Source organism: Manis javanica, chromosome 7, assembly GCF_040802235.1.
Source record: "Manis javanica isolate MJ-LG chromosome 7, MJ_LKY, whole genome shotgun sequence".
NCBI classification, from domain to species: Eukaryota; Metazoa; Chordata; class Mammalia; order Pholidota; family Manidae; genus Manis; species Manis javanica.
Genome location: NC_133162.1, coordinates 89,668,235 through 89,678,454, shown reverse-complemented (window position 1 = coordinate 89,678,454; position 10,220 = coordinate 89,668,235).

The window sequence follows — 10,220 nt, the reverse complement described above, 5'->3', positions numbered from 1 at the left end:
ATTAATTCATGATGTATATTGGGAATCCTAGGGCAATCACTAAAAATATTTTTAAGGGGCATAAATAGTAAGAGAAAAATGGAATAAAAATGACTATGCTTCTATTTCAAAAGCATGCAGAAAGAAAAAAAGAGGAAAAAAGAAGAGATAAGATACAATGATAAATACTAGTTTTCAGCACAGCTTTTTCATTTACTCTATTGTTTTCTATTTTCACTCATAATTGATTATAATCTTATTTTTCTTTTTGTTTACTTTGGGTTAAATTTTCTCTTCTTTTTCTAATTTCTAATGTAGAGGCTTAAATCACTGATTGTAGACTTTTCTGCTTTACTACAATACGCAGTAGTGCTATAAATTTCCTTGTAAATCCTACTATAGCTACATCCCATAAATTTGATACATTGTGTTTTTATTCTCTTTCATTTAAATATTTTCTAATTTTCATTGTGACTTCCTTTTTGACAAGTAGGTTAAATCAGTTTTTCTCTTGTGTTCTTTCAACTGAACACAAATGAAAACTGTCTTCAGAAATTTTGTTTTATAGTTATTGTTCTTAGTGTTTTTGTTTTAAAATCATGGGGCCAAAAAATGATTTATGAGGATTTTTGTTAATGTTTCCTTTTATTTTTTTCTCTCTGTAATGCAATCTCTGAACAGTGGCCTCCATGAACTGTTAAAAATGTAAATAAAAAACTAAAAAGGAGGCTTAAGAATATTTGTTAAATGAATACACAGATGAATGAATGAATCACTTTGCTTCCTCAAACTTCTCAATGACTTCACTGTACTTGAAGTAATATATAGACTTTTTATATGGGCTTTTGAGTTTCTGCATAATCTGCCCCTTTCTGATATAATCTTGTGTGCCTCTCCTTGCCAGAATCATCTTATGCCCTCTGCTTTGTTCACTTCTCCAGTGAAGGCTTGATGTCATGACACACATAGATTGGAATATTCATAAGGTACACAGGATAAATGGAATGTGTTCATTCTAGCCTCCGCCTACCCTCCAGCTCCTTCCATGAATACATCATCTTAATATTTCATGTCTTAACTTAAATGGGACTTCCTTCAAGAGGCTATCCATGGTTATGTTATATAAAGTAACTTCCCTATAAATTCTATATTACTTATCCTATTGATTTCTTCCTAAATGATGACCAAAGGTAATAATTCTTTTAATTTTTGTGTTTATTTGTTTATCCTGTGTTTCTGCATATTAAAATGTAAGATCAAAGACAGCATGGCTGTGTATTTATTGTCATGATAAAGTTGGTAATTCTGCAGAGGAAAATATATTATTGTTATTTTCTTTTCTGAGTTTTTATTATGGAAATTTTAAACATACATGAAAATAGAGAATAGTGTAATTATCCCTCATATCCATCATCCAATTTCAACATAATTGATATATGGCTAATCTTTTTTACCAATATCATGTTCCATTTTCCCCAACTGGATAATTCAAAGGCAAATCCTAGACATCATATCATTTCATCCATAAATATATCACTACATACCCCTAGAGATAAGAACACTTTTTTAAGCATAACTGTAATGTAATTATGACACCTCAAGAATTAACAAAAAGTTCTTAATATCATGTAATAGTGAGTCAGTGTTCAATTTTCCATGATTAATAGTTGGTTTGTTTGAATAAAGGGCAAAGGAAGTCCAGCATTGCATTTGGGTAATATGTAACTGTTTTCCCTCCTCTTGTATTTTAACTGCTGTTCCTTTGACAAAGAAACTGGTCCTTAGTTTCATAGACTTTTCTACAAACTGGAGTTGGCTGGCTGCATCTTTTTTTCAGATACTTTTAAAAGTGATGTAATTCATATATCATGAAATTCAACCCTTTAAAGTGTACTGGCCAAGAATAGACCCATAGATCAATAGAACAAAATAGAGAGTCCATATATAAATCCGTGCATATATGGTCAATTAATATGTGATAAAGGAACCATGGACACACAATGGGGAAAAGACAGTCTCCTCAACAACTGGTGTTGGAAAAACTGGACAGTTACATGCAAGAGAATGAAATTGGATTACTGTCTAACTCCATACACAAAAGTGAACTTGAAATGGATTAAAGACCTAAACATAAGACATCAAACTATAAAACTCTTAGAATAAAACATAGGCAAAAATCTCTTGAACATAATCATTAGTAATTTTGTTCTGGACATGTCTCCCCAGGGAAGGGAAATAAAATAAAAAATGAACAAGTGGGACTATATCCAACTAAAATGCTTTGTACAGTGAAGAACACCATCAACAAAATGAGAAGGCAATCTGCAGTGTGGGAGAATATATTTGTAAATGATTTATCCTATAAAGGGTTAATATCCAAAATATAGAAAGTACTTGTATGACTCAACACCAAGAAAACCCAAATAACCTGATTAAAAAATGGCACTCTCCACATCATTAAATCATCAGGGAAATGCAAATCAAAACCACAATGAGATGTCACCTCACACCTGTCAGAATGGCCACTATCCAAAAGAAAAGAAATAAGAAGTGCTGGCAAGGATGTGTAGTAAAGGGAATCCTCCTACAATGTTGGTGGGCATGTAAATTGGTTCTGCCACAATGGAAAGCAGTATGGAGGTTCCTCAAAAAACCATAAATGGAAATACCATAAGACCCAGTAATTCCACTTCTAGGAATTTATCTGAAGAAAAAAAATCTGATTTGAAAAGATACATGCACAGCAATGTTTATTGCTGCATTATTTACAGTAGCCAAGATACAGAAGCAACCAACGTTTCTACCAATAGATGAGTGGATAAAGAAGTTGTGGTACACATACACAATGGAATATTATTCAGCCACAAAAAGGAAAGAAACCTGCCATTTGTGACAACACAAATGTTATGCTACATGAAATAAGCCAGGTGGAGAAAGACAAATGCCATATGATTTCGCTTACACATAGAATCTAAAAACAAAACAAAACAAAATAAACAGACACTGAGAAGTCACTGGTGGTTACCATGGGGGAGGGGTTGGGGTGGGTGGGTGAAAAAGATAAATGGGAAAAAGAGGCACACAATCTCACAATATAAATTAGTCATAGGGATGAAAGTACAGCATAGAGAATATAGTCAATAGTTCTGAAACACCTTTCTATATTGACAGATAGTAACTACACTAGTGAGGGTGAGGTTTTAATGTATATAACTGTTGAAAAATAATGAAGTGTATAATAGAATTATGGCATATTCACAGTTACACAATCATCAGCATTATCTAATTACAGAATATTTGTAAACCTCAAATAGCCCATCCATTGCCCTTCCCTCAGTCCTAGGCAACCACTAATCTACTTTCTGTTACTATATTGCATATTCTGGACTTTTCATATAAATGACATCATATAATATATGGTTCTTTATGACTGAAATCTTTCACTCAAAATAAATTTTCAAGATCATCTATGTTGCAGCATATATCAGTACTTTGTTCCTTGAATATATCTCATTGCAAGGATATACTACCTTTTATTTCTTTTTTAATTGATCGACATCTGAGTTGTTTCCACTTCTTGGCTATGATGAATAATGTTGCTATGAATACATAACTATGTGTATGGACATACATTTTCATTTCTCTTGGATATATAACTAGGAGTGGAGTTGCTGGGTCATATGATAATTCTGTTTAACTTTTTTAAGGAATTGTCAAATTGTTTCTAAAGTGGCTGCAACATTTTATAATCTCACCAGTAGCATATGAGGGTTCCAGTTTCTCCACATCCTTAACATTTGACATTGTCCCTCTTTTTGATTATAGTCATTGTAGTGAGCATGAAGTGCTATCATTGTGATTTTGATTTGAATTTCCCTGGTGATTAATGATGTTTAAGATATGTTTATGTGCTTATTGACCATTACTGGTGTATCTTCTTTGGAGAAATGTTTATTCAAACCCTTTGCCTATTTTTAAATTGGGTTAGTTGTCTTTTATTGTTGAATTTTAAGTGTTCATTACATATTCTGGATATAAAATTCCTTTACAAAATATGTGACTTGCAAATTTTGCACTCATTCTGTGGGTTGGCTCTTCACTTTCCTAATAATATCCTTCGGAACACAAAAGCTTTTGATTTTGATAAGTACAATCTATTTTCTTTTGTAGCTTATGCCTTTGGTGACATATTTAAGAAACTACTACCCAGTCTGATAACATGAAAACTAAGGCTTGTTTTCTTCTAAGAGTTTCACAGTTTTAGCCCTTACCTCTATATCAATTATCCATTTTGAGCTTTCTTTATGTGTGCATGCTGTAAAGAAGCAGTATCACTTCAGTCTTTCATATGTGAATATCCAGTTATCACAGCACCACTTGTTGAAAGACTGCTATTTTTTCCATTGAATTTTTATGGTACTATTGTCAAAAATCAATTGAACATAAAAAAGTTTTTCTTTCTGGATTCTCAATTCTACTTCACTGGTCTATATCTATCCTTATGTAATTAACATCTTGATTATTGTAGATTTGTAGTAAGTTTGAAATTGGAAAATGTGAGTCTCCCAACTTTGTTCTTTTTTTTTTTTTTGAGAAGGCATCTCTCATATTTATTGATCAAATGGTTGTTAACAACAATAAAATTCTGTATAGGGGGGTCAATGCTCAATGCACAATCATTAATCCATCTCAAGCCTAGTTCTCGTCAGTCCCCAATCTTCTGAAGCATAACGAACAAGTTCTTACATGGTGAACGAATTCTTACATAGTGAATAAATTCTTACATGGTGAACAGTACAAGGGCATTCATCACAGAAACTTTCGGTTTTGATCACGCATTATGAACTATAAACAATCAGGTCAAATATGAATATTCGTTTGATTTTTATACTTGATTTATATGTGGATCCCACATTTCTCCCTTTATTATTATTATTATTTTTTTTTTAATAAACTGCTGAAGTGGTAGGTAGATGAAAGATAAAGGTAGAAAACATAGTTTAGTGTTGTAAGAGAGCAATTGTAGATGATCAGGTGTGTGCCTGTAGACTATGTGCTAATCCGAGCTAGACAAGGGCAATAAAACATCCATGGATGCAGAAGCTTTCTCTCAACACACGGGGGTGGGGGGGTGAGGTTCTCCAGTTTCTCACCTGATGGCCCCCCTGCGACTGTGCCTGTCTTAGGTTGTTCCTCCCTTGAGGAATCTTACCCGTCTCTGGCTAACCAGTCATCTTCCAGGGCCATACAGGGAAATGTAAAGTTGGTAAGTGAGAGAGAAGCCATATTGTTTGAAAAAGTTAGCTTTTTAATTCTTTGCAGATTTATGCCCTGTGGCTTCTATGCCCAGCACTTGTCTCGAGGTATCTTTACCACCTGGAGGAATTATGATACTTGGTAAATTCGATATGAGGCACGAATTCTATTTAAGGGTTGTAATTAGGAAGGAAGAAGAAAAGCTATAGAGGTAGCATATGGAACAAAACATGGGAGGATTGATTATTTCTTTGACATATCTTCTTGTATAGTACCTTAAGTATGTATAGGTTTTAAACTACTAACTTGCACACACATATTAACATAATAGGAATACGGTGACATAAACAAAGCAAATCTATAATTACCAGCCATCTCCAGTGAAGCCAAGAAAACCATTTAGGCACCCTAGGCATTTGTGAAAATTAGGCTATGATATGATGGATATTGTCCAACTGTACTTGAACAATCTGAGAGAAATCAGACAAATTAAAGCAACCCATTTCTGGGATCTGTTCACATCCCATATGCTCTTTTAACCGTAGATAGTCTATAGTAGTAAGATTTTGGAGCGCTACAACTTGCACCCCTCCCAACTCCTGATTGAGTTCCAACAGTACAGATCCAGTCAAATTCGTTGTCTCACTGTATGCACATGCCAGCCTAGACATCTCCCTCCTCATTCCAATGGCAAGTCCAGGAAACGATGGGGTGGACGAAGCCACAACCACAGCATCGCCCAGATACCTGTGGAGGCTTTTTGATGATCATCCCCCGGCACGAGTCCTCCAGAGAGTGCTGATGCCGGAAGCTCCTCCTCATATCGTATCTTAGTTCGTTTTCTGGGTACCCAAGTTAGGCCTTGATCTTCTGCATAGAAACAAACAGACCCTTTGCCCACACTTTGACATGCCCTCTATACCACTGTGTAGAACTCATTGGAGGTCAGCACACAGGAACTGCTTTTTTTTTTTATTAAGAGAAAGGAATATTATCAGAAAAGAGTACCTCCATACCTGATCATCTGACACCCTTTAAGTGATCAACATTAAGGATGCATTAATCTTTGATTTACCAATTGTTTTATACTATCAAGGAGTAATCCCCCTTTTCTTTCTTTTTTTTTTTTAATCTTTAATCTACACTTACATGAAGAATACTATGTTTACTATGCTCTCCCCTATATCAGGTCCCCCCTAAAAACCACCTTACGGTCACTGTACATCAGCATAGCAAAATGTAGAATCACTACTTGTCCTCTCTGTGTTGTAGAGCCCTCACTCCCCTTTCTCCCTCCCCCCTCTATGCATGCTAATCTTAATACCCCCCTTCTTCTTCCCCCCCCTTTTCCACCCCTGCCCACCCATCCTCCCCAGTTCCTTTCTCTTTGGTACCTGTTAGTCCATTTTTGGGTTCTGTAATTCCGCTGCTGTTTTGTTCCTTCAGTTTTTCCTTTGTTCTTATACTCCTCAGATGAGTGAAATCATTTGGTATTTCTCTTTCTCTGCTTGGCTTATTTCACTGAGCATAATACTCTCCAGCTCCATCCATGTTGCTGCAAATGGTAGGATTTTTCCTCTTCTTACGGCTGAGTAGTATTCCATTGTGTATATGTACCACATCTTCTTTATCCATTCATCTACCGATGGACATTTAGGTTGCTTCCAATTCTTGGCTATTGTAAATAGTGCTGCGATAAACATAGGGGTGCATCTGTCTTTCTCAAACTTGATTGCTGCATTCTTAGGGTAAATTCCTAGGAGTGGAATTCCTGGATCAAATGGTAAGTCTGTTTTGAGCATTTTGATGAATCTCCATACTGCTTTCCACAATGGTTGAACTAATTTACATTACCACCAGCAGTATAGGAGGGTTCCCCTTTCTCCACAGCCTCACCAACATTTGTTGTTGTTTGTCTTTTGGATGGCAGCTATCCTTACTGGTGTGAGGTGATACCTCATTGTAGTTTTAATTTGCATTTCTCTGATAATTAGCGATGTGAAGCATCTTTTCATGTGTCTGTTGGCCATCTCTATTTCTTTTTTAGAGAACTGTCTGTTCAGTTCCTCTGCCCATTTTTTAATTGGGTTATTTGTTTTTTGTTTGTTGAGGCATGTGAGCTCTTTATATATTCTGGACGTCAAGCCTTTATCGGATGTGTCATTTTCAAATATATTCTCCCATACTGTAGGGTTCCTTTTTGTTCTATTGATGGTGTCTTTCTCTGTACAGAAGCTTTTCAGCTTAATATAGTCCCACTTGCTCATTTTTGCTGTTGTTTTCCTTGCCCAGGGAGATATGTTCAAGAAGAGGTCACTCACATTTATGTCTAAGAGGTTTTTGCCTGTGTTTTTTTCCAAGAGTTTAATGGTTTCATGACTTACATTCAGGTCTTTGATCCATTTTGAGTTTACCTTTGTATATGGGGTTAGACAAAGGTCCAGTTTCATTCTCCTACATGTAGCTGTCCAGTTTTGCCAGCACCATCTGTTGAAGAGACTGTCATTTCGCCATTGTATGTCCATGGCTCCTTTATCAAATATTAATTGACCATATATATTTGGGTTAATATCTGGAGTCTCTAATCTGTTCCACTGGTCTGTGGCTCTGTTCTTGTGCCAGTACCAAATTGTCTTGATTACTATGGCTTTGTAGTAGAGCTTGAAGTTGGGGAGTGAGATCCCCCCTACTTTATTCTTCTTTCTCAGGATTGCTTTGGCTATTCGGGGTCTTTGGTGTTTCCATATGAATTTTTGAATTATTTGTTCCAATTCATTGAAGAATGTTGCTGGTAATTTGATAGGGATTGCATCAAATCTGTATACTGCTTTAGGCAGGATGGCCATTTTGATGATATTAATTCTTCCTAGCCATGAGCAGGGGATGAGTTTCCATTTGTTAGTGTCCCCTTTAATTTCTCTTAAGAGTGACTTGTAGTTTTCAGAGTATAAGTCTTTCACTTTGGTTAGGTTTATTCCTAGGTATTTTATTCTTTTTGATGCAATGGTGAATGGAATTGTTTTCCTGATTTCTCTTATTATTGGTTCATTGTTAGTGTATAGGAAAGCTACAGATTTCTGTGTGTTAATTTTGTATCCTGCAACTTTGCTGTATTCCAATATCAGTTCTAGTAGTTTTGGAGTGGAGTCTTTAGGGTTTTTTTATATACAGTATCATATCATCTGCAAATAGTGACAGTTTACCTTCTTCTTTACCAATGTGGATTCCTTGTATTTCTTTGTTTTGTCTGATTGCCGTGGCTAGGACCTCCAGTACTATGTTAAATAACAGTGAGGAGAGTGGGCATCCCTGTCTGGTTCCTGATCTCAGAGAAAATGCTTTCAGCTTCTCGCTGTTCTGTATAATGCTGGCTGTGGGTTTATCATATATGGCCTTTATTATGTTGAGGTACTTGCCCTCTATTCCCATTTTGCTGAGAGTTTTTATCATGAATGGATGTTGAATTTTGTCAAATGCTTTTTCAGCATCTTTGGAGATGATCATGTGGTTTTTGTCTTTCTTTTTGTTGATGTGGTGGATGATGTTGATGGATTTTTTAATGTTGTACCATCCTTGCATCCCTGGGATGAACCGCACTTGGTCATAGTGTATGATCCTTTTGATATACTGTTGAATTCTGTTTGCTAATATTTTATTGAGTATTTTTGTATCTACATTCATCAGGGATATCGGTCTGTAATTTTCTTTTTTGGTGGGGTCTTTGCCTGGTTTTGGTATTAGTGTGATGTTTGCTTCATAGAATGAGTTTGGGAGTATTCCCTCCTTTTCTATTTTTTGGAACACTTTAAGGAGAATGGGTATTATGTCTTCTCTGTGTGTCTGATAAAATTCCGAGGTAAATTCTTCTGACCCCGGGGTTTTGCTCTTGGGTAGTTTTTTGATTACCATTTCAATTTCTTTGCTCATAATTGGTTTGTTTAACTTTTGTGTTTCTTCCTTGGTCAGTCTTGGGAGGTTGTATTTTTCTAGGAAGTTGTCCATTTCTTCTAGCGTTTCTAGCTTGTTGGCATATAGCTTTTCATAGTAGTCTTTAATAATTCTTTGTATTTCTGTGGTGTCTGTCATTATTTTTCCATTCTCATTTCTGATTATGTTAATTTGTGTTGATTCTCTTTTTCTCTTTATAAGTTTCGCTAGAGGCTTATCTATTTTGTTTATTTTCTCAAAGAACCAGCTCTTGGTTTCGTTGATTTTTGCTACTGTTTTATTTTTCTCAATTTTGTTTATTTCTTCTCTGATCTTTATTATGTCCCTCCTTCTGCTGACTTTAGGCCTCATTTGTTCTTCTTTTTCCAGTTTTGATAATTGTGATGTTAGACTATTCATTTGGGATTGTTCTTCCTTCTTCAAGTGTGCCTGGATCGCTATATACTTTCCTCTTAAGAGTGCTTGCTCTGCTTCCCACTGATTTTTATTTCATGATTTTTATTTCGAATTCTTTTTCAGGAGGACTGGTTAGGTCTGTCTCTTTCTCAGGTGTTGTCTCTGTGATCTTTGTCTGCCTGTAGTTTTGCCTTTTCATGGTGATAGAGATAGTTTGCAGAGCTGGTACGAGTGACTGCTAGAAGAGCTTCCCTTGTTGTTGGTTTGTGGCCTTCCTCTCCCCCTTCGCAAGGCGCTGGGTTCTTACAGGTGTGGATGTGGTCTGGATGTTGTCCTGTGTCCTCTGGTCTCTATTTTAGGAAGAGTTGTCTTTGTTATATTTTCATAATTCTATGTGGTTTTGGGAGGAGAGTTCCTCTGCTCTACTCACGCCGCCATCCTGACTCCGCCCCCCCAACTTTGTTCTTTTTCAAGAGTGCTCTAGCTATTCTGGGTCCCTCATATTTTTGTATAAAATTTAAAATTGCCATGTCAATTTATGTAAACAAGTGAGATGGATTTTTTTAAGGGATTTCTTGAATTTCCAGATTAATTTGGAGAACAGTGCAATCTTACTATTAAGCCTTCAAAGGCATCAACAT